Source organism: Pleurodeles waltl, chromosome 6 (assembly GCF_031143425.1).
Source record: "Pleurodeles waltl isolate 20211129_DDA chromosome 6, aPleWal1.hap1.20221129, whole genome shotgun sequence".
In the NCBI taxonomy this organism is placed as follows: Eukaryota; Metazoa; Chordata; class Amphibia; order Caudata; family Salamandridae; genus Pleurodeles; species Pleurodeles waltl.
Genome location: NC_090445.1, coordinates 1,172,395,382 through 1,172,407,670, shown reverse-complemented (window position 1 = coordinate 1,172,407,670; position 12,289 = coordinate 1,172,395,382). Strand labels below are relative to the sequence as shown.

At 41.4% G+C, this 12,289-nt stretch overlaps 1 protein-coding gene across 1 annotated transcript in view; it reads left to right on the top strand.

The window, feature by feature from the left end:
* Positions 1–416: 416 nt before the first annotated feature.
* The window catches only part of MICU1 (mitochondrial calcium uptake 1), a 542,154-nt gene continuing 530,281 nt past the window's right edge, over positions 417–12,289 (top strand). The window contains exon 1 of the mRNA XM_069240390.1: positions 417–565. The gene's annotated coding sequence lies outside the window, so the exon portion shown is untranslated. The remainder of the gene's footprint in view (positions 566–12,289) is intronic.

Below are 12,289 nucleotides of genomic sequence, written 5' to 3'. Positions count from 1 at the left end.
AGACCAAAATGTTGGACCCAGGGAAAATCTTTGCGAGTACCCATGACCTAGTCTATGTCACTTCCCTAGCAGAAAACAAGTGGAAAAAAACATCCGAGCAGTCTGCCTTGGACTCTTCTGTACCGTGAAACGCACATGTATAAAAGTGAAACGAAACATAAAAAGAAAAGGAAAAAAAAAAAAAAAACAGCCGATCCGCAATACCCTGGCCTAGCCCCCTACAAACGTTCAAACATCACTTGAACTGCCGACGAGCTACGCCTATTATAGAACGGAACTCGGTGGTTTCTTCCGGGGCAGGAATGGGCGGTCTCAGCAAGGTCGGCACGGAGGTGGGGGGGAGGGATAGTCACTTTGTAATTGGCTGGATCCCTCTTTTCCGGGGCAATCTTATTTTTCCGCCAATCGCAGGCTTCGTTGGGCGGTACATCTACTACCGTAGCAGTAGTACCGACCCTTCACTCTTAGCTGTAAGCTAGTTTATTTGCTAGGTTGTTGTATACTAAGTAGTTGGTCGAGTAGTCTTGCTTTCGGGGTTTTTGGTGGTATTCTGAAACAGAAGCAGGTAAAGAAATCACATTTTAAATATTATAATCGCGAAACGGGGAAATAAGACCCGTTCGTCCGAAAACGAATCTTCATACCTGCTTGTTTTTAAAATTGCATTGGTTTGTGGGGATACATAAAACGCTGTCAATTATCTTTAAATGGCAGGTTAGGTCCGTTGCGTTTTTTTCATGTAGCTGAAATTGAAAAATCATGTCGTTCTCTGTGATGTATAATTGCTCATTTTTACTTCTCTGGTGTTTGCGAGTTGGTTGTTCCGCCCACACAAAAATGAATAGTGTTTGTTATAATAAGAAAGAACTCGTCAAATATTCGGGTGTGTGTGTGTGTGTATATATATATATATATATATATACACACACACACACCCATCGGTTCAAACATCCGCTTGAGTTTTTAAGTTTCAAACCAAATAAAATACTTCTACTTTTCTATCGGGGGGTTTTAGAAAATGCAGCCCGAATGTAAAGTGAAAACCGTGATTGAAAAGTCAAGAAGAAATGCTCTTATTTGGGTTGAACATGTTACTATCAACGTGTGTTTTCTCGCCGATTTTGTTGATCCTCGGAAGAAGCTTTCCAGATATTGTCACCCCCCCCCCCCAAAATGGCAATACTACTTTGTTTAAGTGTAAAGTATGCATGTACAAGTAGATTAGTTCTAATATTAAAACTGTAGATACTTTATTTGTTGACGTTTTTAATTCTATAAATAATTGTTTCAGATATTGTGAACCAAATGACATAAATATAGTGACGATTGTACGACAGGCAGTAGTAGCCCACAGACCCCTGTTCTCGTTTATCAAGAGTAGGTAAATATTTCCCGTGGTTTTATTTAAATTTTATTGTAGCATGGTCGCACTGGAGCTATACCTTTTGCTAGTCTTACGCCAGTAGACTAATTCAATTTCAGATCCCCCGCAATAACTTCCCCTGGGGGCTATGACATAATTATTGCTCATCCTACCTCTGGGATTTCTCGTTTGTGATTCCTAATTTAATTTCTGGAAATTGTTTTTTTTCTATGGGTCTCACAATTTAATATTTTGTCAGCGTCACTAGTGGAACCATTCAGTTTTTCTCTACTCGCTGTTTGTGACACGACACTCATTGTGTATTAATGTTAAACTGTACTTCTACAAAAGTATTTGTTAAAGTAGTGGCTCTCAAACTTTTTTGACCCTTGGAACACTTGAAATGTTGGCCGCGGCTCCCAGTTATGTTACTTTTGTTTGGTATGTGGGGGATGTAAGGCTGGCTTTAGGAGTACTTCCATTTTTCTCTCTGAAAATAATTGGGGTGAAGCCATCTTTGTTTTCATGCCTTCTGTATGTGTGTTCTTGTATCTTGTTTGTGATCTTGTATACTGTCTGTGTGTCCTTTCCTCCTGTCTGTTCCCTCATGTCTCCAGACTATGGGCCTAATTCCGAGTCTGACGGGCGGCGGAGGCCGCCCGCCAGACTTCCCCCCTCCGAAATACCGCTCCGCGGTCGAAAGACCGCGGAGGGTATTCCGAGTTTTCCCCTGGGCTGGCGGGCGGTCTTCGCAAGACCGCCCGCCAGCCCAGGGGAAAACTCCCTTCCCACGATGACGCCGGCTCGTAATAGAGCCGGCGGAGTGGGAAGGTGCGACGGGTGCAGTTGCACCCGTCGCGTATTTCAGTGTCTGCTTTGCAGACACTGAAATACTTTTAGGGGCCCTCTTACGGGGGCCCCTGCCGTGCCCATGCCATAGGCATGGGCACGGCAGGGGCCCCCAGGGGCCCCGTGACTCCCCCTCCCGCCATCCGGTTCCCGGCGGGAGAACCGCCAGGAACTGGATGGCGGGAGGGGGAGTCGGAATCCTCCATGGCTGCGGAGCGCGCTCCGCAGCCATGGAGGATTCCTACGAGCGGCGGAAAGTCAGCGGGAGACCGCTGGCTTTCCGCGTCTGACCGCGGCTAAACCGCCGCGGTCAGAATGCTCGTAGGAGCACCGCCAGCCTGTCGGCGGTGCTCCCGTGGTCGGTGGCCCTGGCGGCCACCGACCGCCAGGGTCGAAATGACCCGCTATGTGTTCTTATATCTTGTCTATGCCCTCACGCCTCCTGTGCTTGCTCTCAAGATTCCTGTCTGTTTCTAGCCTCGTGTGGACAATCATGCCTCATGTCTCTCTGGACACACCTGGTCTATTCTGTCTATGAATCTTCTGTCTTTTTATCCCTTCTAAAGCCTTAAACCTAAGGTTTTAAAACAAAAGCTGTCTACTATGCTTGTGAATGTATAGTTTGAAGCAACATTTCCAAACAAATCTCAGTAGCACTCACGCTGTACCCTGAACTTCAAACCCAGCAGTGTTTTGGAAAATAAGAGAAGCTTATTGGGCTGATAACTGCATGATCTGCCACTACCTTTCTCATTAAATCCTTTGAGCAGCTCCCATCACCCTGTAAAATGTCTTAACACTAGAAACTTTGACAAATGTGAACAATGCAATATTATGAATAATGCAACATATTTTCTGTTCCTATGCTAATTATTCTCCTCCTATTTCCTGGGACATGATTCCCACTTTAGGGGTTCAGGGAGTGTCACACTTTGTGTGTGTGCGTGTTCAGAATGGATTGGTAGGCGCTACACAAAATTGATAGATAAATTGGTTATCTATTTTTTCTTGCATTTTGGTTGTTTCTTTAATTCCTTGTCCTTTCCATCGACATTTGAGTAAGTGCATGCTGCGGAACAAGCTTAGCATTTCGTCTCCGTAGAACTGCCTATATTTTGGTGAACCTGGCTCCTATGGGCACCCCGGAAAAAACATCTGTCTTCAGCCTATTTGGGTCCTTAACAGCTTGACCTGTAAGAGCACCTTGAAGAGTCAGGAAAGGGGCAGATTCATGAAACACTGAGATGTATAATTACCGTTGTCTAACAGCAAGACTTGAGATGAGAACCCACAATTTCCAGGTGTCTCATTCTCTGACACCCTCTCATAGCTGTGCTTGAGGTGCAAAAAAAAAAAAAAGTTAGCTTAGGACTGCAACCCACCACAAAACAAATACGAGTGGGGAAGGCAGTGCTCTTAGACCTCTGCACAGATAGAGCACCTGTCTAGTATGTACGGAAGTTGCACTGGCCTCTTTAAGATCCAACACGTCATCCTTAGCTCCTTGCAACAGTGTGACAAACTTGGTAGTGAGCAACCCCAGTACTTTCTTTTGGCAGCTCTGGCACATTGAGTCAGCGGCCATAACCTGCGCTCGGCTCCCCAGCTGCTGTGCATCACAGCCTCCTGTTCAGTGTGAGTTGTGCACGGTAGCCCTGTGTGACGTAGTAGAGACAACACGAGAACCTTGGCAGAGCTTTCACGGAGGAAGTGACGTTGCAGCCGCTAACGGTTGCCAGAGTGACAGAATTGCTGGCCCCTGTTCGGAATGAAAGCCGCTGTGCTTCTACACTCAGTGGTCCTTTGAACTCTGTCCTTGGTGTGCGGTGCTCCTGGCTAGTTTGGAGGACGCACAGGAGTGCTGCGGTGCAAAGTTTGGCAACCACTGCGTTAAAGTGATATTAGGGCTATGATGCAACCATTAATTCAACAATATAAGTTTAACTCTATTCTCATAACAGAAAAAATCATGCTCCATATAAATAATGCGCCAATGTGGATCACTAAGCACTTGAGATTTATCTTGTTTATAAAGTCCCACAGTGTAGCTCACTGCCTGCTCTGTATCTTTGCCCCCTTAAATCTTTGATAGGACACCCTGCATTGTCTAATGCCCCTGGTGTGGCAGACAATTCCCTACACCCCTAATGAGCCTCCAACCTGCCCAAGTAAATCATAACTAGGAGACAGTTCAGTATTCAACTTTTTATAGCAGGGAAAGACCAAATAACCACACTTTAAGATGCAAATACATTAGTAGTGTAACATGTACACATCTTTGTATTGGGAAATGTGTATGCGATTGTGATGTAGCAGCAAACCATAAAGCGAAGAAAGGTCTGTTTGAATTAGTTTCAGCCATTGGCTAACAGTCATCTCATTATTACAGCTAATAATATTTCACTCATTGTTCTACTCTGTGCCGGGACTGCCGTGTACATCAGTCTTCGTCCTGCTGTAATAGAGAGTGTTGGTCTAGGCAACATGCCAATCATGGTCTAATACAAAAGATGAACATTTTTGTCAACTGTGCCAGGGAGTGTTACTTACTGTGCTTTGGGGCTCACCTATTTTTCATTAAGTATGTAAAAAATTGTCACTCAGGATATGGTTGAACATTTTTACAGGCTATGGTAATTTGCTGCAGAGCATGTTTAAACGTGCCAGAGAACAGGGTAGTTGGAAGTACCTATTTTGGTAGAGGCAGGGGATATGCAGTGAGCAGTGGAGATCCAATTAGACTCTTGCTTAGATGGCTTTGAAGTCATGTGTAGGTATTTCTAGGGATCAGACTATTCATTTCAGTTATATGGTCCTGTAGGTTCTACTTTTTGTATACAGTTGTTAGCACAAAACTGTAACTTGCAAGGGGGATCGAATGTGAGATGTGAGTGGGCTTTGTGGGATATCTGAAAGTTGCAAAGGTTGACACCAGTCCAGGCATTATGTATTTCATAGTTTCAAATGTTTGACCTCACACATTGTAATGGCTATAATGGGAAGCATTGTTTTGACAGAGGGACCTTTCAATATTTAATGTGTATAGAAATTATCGTTTTTTTTTTTTTTTAAATTATTTTTTTTGCCCGTAATCTTCCTGTTATCCACTCAACAGAGATATGTTCTGTTAGTTCTGAGTCTACCTTGTAAATCATTTAGTGACTAATGACACCTATTGGCACTATGATGTAGCCAGTAGAATTTCAAATGTTCTAACACCAGTATGTATCAACTATATCATGTAGAAGCCTTTTATAAGTGGCTTGTTTGGATTCACACTCAATATCTTTCAGTGAGTCAGGTTATTACCACTATTACTATTTATGTGCATAGTTACTCAGTGTGCATTGGCTTTTCAAGCACTTTTTTGAGTGAGCATTTGTTTGAGATGTTGGCAATGTCAGAAATCTGTCTGTGTATCAATAGACCTGCAAATAAAAGCCGTGAATTTTATATCGTATCTAAATTTTATTTTCGGGAAACTGTGGAAATATGTTAACCCCTCCCCACTGTTTAGTTTTGGCCTGTAAGTGTTGTGTGCAGACCACTGTCTTGTCAAGTTCACTTGTGTGGCGTTTGAGAAGGGGGTAATTGGCATCTGACTTTAGTTCAGCAGCATAAGAAAGCAGTGAGATGTGCCAAAGACAAGTGCGGATAACCTTAAGACAAACCTCCTGCTGAGAAGCCTGCAGCTTGTCCAAGAAGTTGAAAAAGGGGACGTACAAACCTTTTTCTAAAGCCATGGGAAGATAAATTCTACAAAAGAAGCAGTTTTCTTTAACAGAGTTGATTATTCTGTAGTTTTGGAACTAGGGTTACGTTTAGTATTGGCTAGCCAAACCTCATTAATTTGTGATACTTGGCCCACTGTATGCCTTGCACAAAATACATGCAGAATTTAAAAGTTGGGCTTATGATGAGTTAGTCATAAGGCCTTAAGTGCTCATGCGCTCTTCTAGCTTGCTTTCATAGGCACCCAGCTCATCTTCATCAGCATATAAATGCAGGACTCGCTCTTGCTGACTTCGTTTTCCTGAATCTGCCTATGCCTGGCACTTGAGGTAACTCCTTCCAAGAGAGCAGCAGAGCTGTTGGAGGGTGTGGGATGAGAGAGGAAAGATAGGGAGTGTTATCTGGTGCAACTTTGTGCCCTAAAAACAGATTGTGCTTTAGACGTTTAATCCCCATCATCTTTTAGTGCCTCATATTGATCCGTTACATCTGTGTTCTTGCCGTGCATCACAGTGTGAACAAGTTGTTTTTTGGTGCTGCAGTACGAAAACTGTGCGAATATGCCCAGCTGGACAGATGTGAGTGTTAGTGCTAAAATTTACATTACTAACGCACTACATAAATAATATGCATCACTACTGCATTATGGGACCCCTATTTTCAGTCTAGAATTGTACCTTATTTCTAGAGTCGCCCCACATATGGACAAAATGTGCAGATCACCTAGGGCTGTACTTTGACAACTGTCTGAGGGGCTAGGGTTTAAGTGGGAACAGGATTATGAAAGGAGTAAATGTTGCAACCACGGAGCCAAAGAAGATCACATCTTCCTGCATGGTGTTCATCATACCCCTACCAATAGTTTTTAAAGGCGACCGTAAATGCTTTTCATAGTTCGAAAATAAACTGAGAGGAAGTACAATGCCCTGTGTTCTGATGGGAAGATTATCACACAAGTTAGGTACATATTAATGTGAAAGTGCCCAACTAGAAGAAAAAGGTAAACAATTGACCGGAGTCCTATCTTGAATTGTGTAATTCTACAACCCTATCTGCTCCCGAGAACTAGGCTAATCATCATATAATAATACAGTTGTCCTATGGGACTCATTTGTCCATTCCTTTCGTTTACTTCTGAGGTATGTAATCTAATTCGATAATTCGTTTGGTGCTAAATACTGTCAGAGAGAACAGCACACTCTTACATTTCCACAGTTATGGATCAATATATATAGGGTGTTGAATTTGATAAAATATCTACTTGACGGTGGGATAGTTTGCCTCCTAAATCAATTTGTCATGTAAAAAAAAATCCACTTGTCCCTTTGGCGCCATGCAGTGACTAATTATATCCAAAATCTCATTATATAAGAGCTCTGACAAAAATCTGATTATGCTAGGTATCATACTATAATAGGGCTAGAATACTAGCAATTTCCTTATTTTGACACCTTTCAGCGTATATACATCCTGAGAGTGAAGATAGGAGTAAGCAGTGGTTCTTGGGTTGGAATGTCCTTTTGAGTCTGTACAAATGTACTAACTTGGATTTCTTAGAGGTTTTCACCAGCTCTTCTCTAATCTTTTCCCATAAAGAGAAAGGTTGGGAGTTTAAACCTAGCAGGGGCAGAAGTAAAACTTCCTCCAGGGTGGGGAAAAAGTGGTTGGAGGGAAAGTGAAGTTGTAAACGCTCAACAGGTTTTTGCCTGAACAGATCTACACATGCATATTTGCTCGTGCTAAAATACAGTTCACAGATATTTTCTTGGTATACAATTCGCCTTCTGTGAATTCTTGACATCTGTAAATCTTCTCTAATGAAAGGACATATACTATTGTGCATCTTTGTGATTTTTATTTTTTATTTTTTATTATTTATTTAAGGATTGGGCCCCTAATTGGTTATCCAACACCTTTTGTTTGTATTAAAATTTTCCCTCTCTCTCAGTAGTTTTGTTCAGTGCCCTGAAATACTGTGGCAAGGGGTGCTTTTTGAGACCTAAAATATTTTTTAGCTTTTTCCCTACGTCAGTTATGATGGAGAGGCTCCACCAGCTCCCACAACAAAGTTTTATTAAAACCACGTGAAAACAAGACTCGCATTGACAAAAACAAAATGCTGACCATCAATGCAGACTTATTGGCTTTGCCCATGCCTGCTTATCTAGATGTTTCCCATAATCTTGTTGGAACTGGTTACGCAGATTTTTCCGGTATTCATTTTTTTTTTTTTATTATTATTATTTTTTTTTAAAAGCTAGCATGCAAATATTTGCATCAAACTAGGGAGCGTACTGGGAGCCTCATATTGTTAAACTTTACAAATGTGTGTGCACGTTTTTATATTGGAGCCACTGTTAGTAGTGCAGTCAGAGCTTACAGCATTTGTTTATAGTGGTCACCCTAATTATAAAGACTTTTCATTAATGAGCTGCAAATACAAGTTCGAACAACATTAACATTTACACAAATAACTGCTGACACTGCCCTTCCCTAATCCATAATGTTGTACTGTAAACTGTCAGCAAAAGTTTTTGCTGCAGGGGCATGGGCCTACTTGTCTCAGTGACAAAATAAACATGAAAGCTTGTTGCCCATGATCCCAAACAATATATCCTGGGTGTTTGAACTATAGGAATCCCACACCCCTAAATACAATATATATTTGTAAAATGCACTTTACTCTGTAACACTCAACTCTATCCCAGTCCACTGTACGCCAATTTGACCTACTCTGCACCACGATACTCCGTGCCACTTTACTCTGTCTTTACACTAAATGCCAGTGGTTCCCTACCTTTAGACTCCTGAGGACTTCCACTGAAACACTACTGGAAGCCGGGACCCCTCAAGCAATTTGTATGATTTAAGTTTCAACTATTAAAACAGTAATTTGCAAAAAAAAAATATACACACAAGAACACACCAAGCAAATACTCCAATCACCAAAGATATAATTATTTTATATTGAAAAAATATGCAAAAATTAAAACATTTTTAATGGGAAGGTTGGCACTGCATCCCGGCTTTCAATGTATAGTTTTATTTAGGAAAACGTCATCCTCCGGTCAGATTCTCCATTTCCCAAGGGATTTCTGTTTCTATTTTTTAGGTTCAGGGAAATCTTTTTCACATAAGTGGTGAGGAAAGTAAGAAAAACCATAAGGGCCTCTCATCTTTCCGTAGCCTGTCACATCTAACTCCTTTGTTTTATAGAACCTCTCATACCAGTGGAGGGTGTCAGACCAATCTATAGGGGACTACAAGGTGTAGGATTCACATGTTGGCCATACTAGTAGGCATTTTCTAAGTGTTTGGTCTGGAGAAGCACAAACTCGGGATTCAGAACACAGGTAGCATTTAATAATAATGCATTTCTATACAAGCAAACCTTTTTAGCATAAGGATAATAAGACTGGGGTAAAACATATCTTTTTAATTTGTGCCATGCAGTTTGCGTGCAGCTCTTTGGTGGAAGTTCATAAGATCACTGTGCTAGATTACGATTGTATTTTATGAACCCCACAAGGAATTTAGCAGAGCTTTTAAAAGTGCTGCACAAAGGAAGTAATAAATATAAATACAGCACATGTTTCTGTCAGAGGCCCCAGCTGTAGAAGAGCTTTCTTTCCGGCCCAGGTCTGTGGACCCCCAAGGAATGTGACACGTCCCCCTGGAGGTCCAGAGACCACAGTTTGGGAACCGCTGCTCTATGCCAATCTACGTAACTACGTAAAACACTGACAATGCACTCTGTCACTCTACGCCAATGCACTCTACTCTGCATCACTGTACTTCACACCACTGCTCTGGACCCTACTGCACTGACACTGTACTCTTCAACACTGAACTCTACCCGACTCTGCACTACTTCACTCTATGCCAGTATACACTACTCTGCACCACTCTCCACAATTGAACTCTATGCCATTGGACTCTACTCTGTGCCACTGCCATCTGCATGACTTCACTCTACACCGCTCTGCTGTAAGCCATTGCACTCTGCACCCCTGCAGTTTATGCACCACTCTAATTTACGCCACTACTTTCCACAATGCTGCATTGCACCCTACTGAATTCATCGCTACTGAATTCATTGCCCCCATACTCTGCAACACTCTACACCAGTCCACTTTACACCACTCCAGTGTATACCACTCTACGTGACTCCACACTGTGCCATTCCAATACACGACGCTCTCTGCCACTCCACTCCTCTGTGACACCCTACGCCACTCTCCCCTTTGCTGCTAACTTTTAGCTATGCTGAATGGCAGCCACTATGGTGAACAGCGTGGATTAAACACATTGTCAAAGCCAATAGTTCGTGCATAGGTGAGACCTATTGGCTATGCCAGTGTTTGTTTCCACCTGCAGTTGTTTAAAATTGATTGCAGTAGCTCCACATATTATCCACATATAAGACCAATGTTTCACTATTAGCTTTCAGGATAGGATGCAGTGAACTTTGCTTTCCAACTTTGTGAAAATAGTAAGAGTTGACCCATTAACCTGGAACATATATAATATAATAACTATTTCTGGTTATAATTGCATTCCTTCCCAGGATAGAAAAAGATATCAGTATGTTGTGTCTGAAACTGTTTTTCCAACTCCACATACTCTTGGTCCTATTGTGTGTGTACTTCACACTTGGCAATGTACATAGTTAGAACATCGATTGTGCTTGATAATAAAGTTGGAAAAAAAAATGGGATATGGAAATATTAACACGGTGTTGCTTAACTTTCTTGGCTGAATATCTCCTTCTCTATTGGTTTCTGTGAAGGTGTCAATAGTGTCAGTTTTCCTCTTCCAATATGACCGTACATTGTTAAATAATCTGTAACCTACAGTACTATTTTCTCAGATGCTGTAGTTTCTGATTTTTACCCAATTAGCTGCACAGTTATTCACATGACTGTTTCTGCACCTTATTTGTATTATTTCCATGGACAACCCCAAAGTGGTTTTAAAATAAAGATGAAACATTTGATAAAGGTTTCATGGAATTTTCTTGCTATTAATTTCAGCAGCCAAGTTTGAAATTGAACATTACATTTACTTGCCTTAAGCACCACATACTCCAGGGACTAGTTTGATTGAAATAGATTTTAGTGCGTAAAGCCAGCAACCCTCTTCAAATTATTTTGCCTGTTTCCCACTATGACAATAATCTAACAGTGTTTCAAAACTAAGCAGTTTACACTTATAATCTAGTGCCACATTTTAGTTAGTGATTTACATTAAATGAAGTAAAGAAATCCATATTTCAAGGCTGGCTGAAGATTTTCCTTTCAAGGGTACTTGTTAAGATAACTTCTATAATAACGTTTTTGCAGAGCAACAATTGTGGGTAACCCAAAGCGAGGGGTTGCACATCAACATTAAATAACATTGCAAAGATTGTTTTGATGTGTATTTTAGAGCACAGTGCTCCCTCATGCTCCTGGCTTATAAATAACTAAATCAAGTGGAGCATTTTTATCCCCCAATTAGTAGCTAAATTTAAATTCTGTGTCTGCCCTAACACATCTAATTTTTGTACTTGGTGTTCCAGGATATGGGCTTTGAAAAGGATGGGCTGTAGTATGACCCTTACTGAACTCCTGTCTCTTCACACCACTTACCCCTCACCACCACCAACCCACCCATAGTGAACCCCACTTACTAGCCCACTTTGCTGTCTTCAACATATGCAGTTCCTTATCTAATGTACTGTCCTGAGATTTACTGGAGCGCTACTTAACTCATTTTCAGTCTCATGTGATTTTCATCTGGCTGACCACTTTCCAGGAGTTCAAATCTTGAAGATGATCAGTTATATTTTCTTGTTTAAACTGTCTACTTAAGGTAGTTTTCAAATCTAGTCTTACTTACATTTTTGTGAGAAATAGTGTACGTGAAGGATTACAGCTGACAAAAACTGGGTTCAGAGGCAAACCTTTGAGGACATCCGTGTCATAATTTGATCAATTTAACTTTTGCAGACTTGACTGTCACATCAGGAATGCTTTCTGACACATACAGTTTGGGTTTACCAATTGTGCACAGTTCCCTTAAAACAAACAAAAGCACCCACTTTGCTGTAACTCATATATATATATATAGGCTATCAAAGCATAATTATCATTGCTTTAAACCCTTTATGGTTACTGTCCTTTGGGTTAATACACAGGTGTCTTCTGAGCTTGCTTTCCATCTCCCAATTTCTTTCTAGTTATATTACATTTGCAATCAGATATGAGATCTGTCCTACTGACTTATCTTGTGGCCTATTGCTTCGGCCTCTGGTGGGGTAGACAACAAAATATCTGCAAAACCCAGCCATTGTGGCAACTTAAC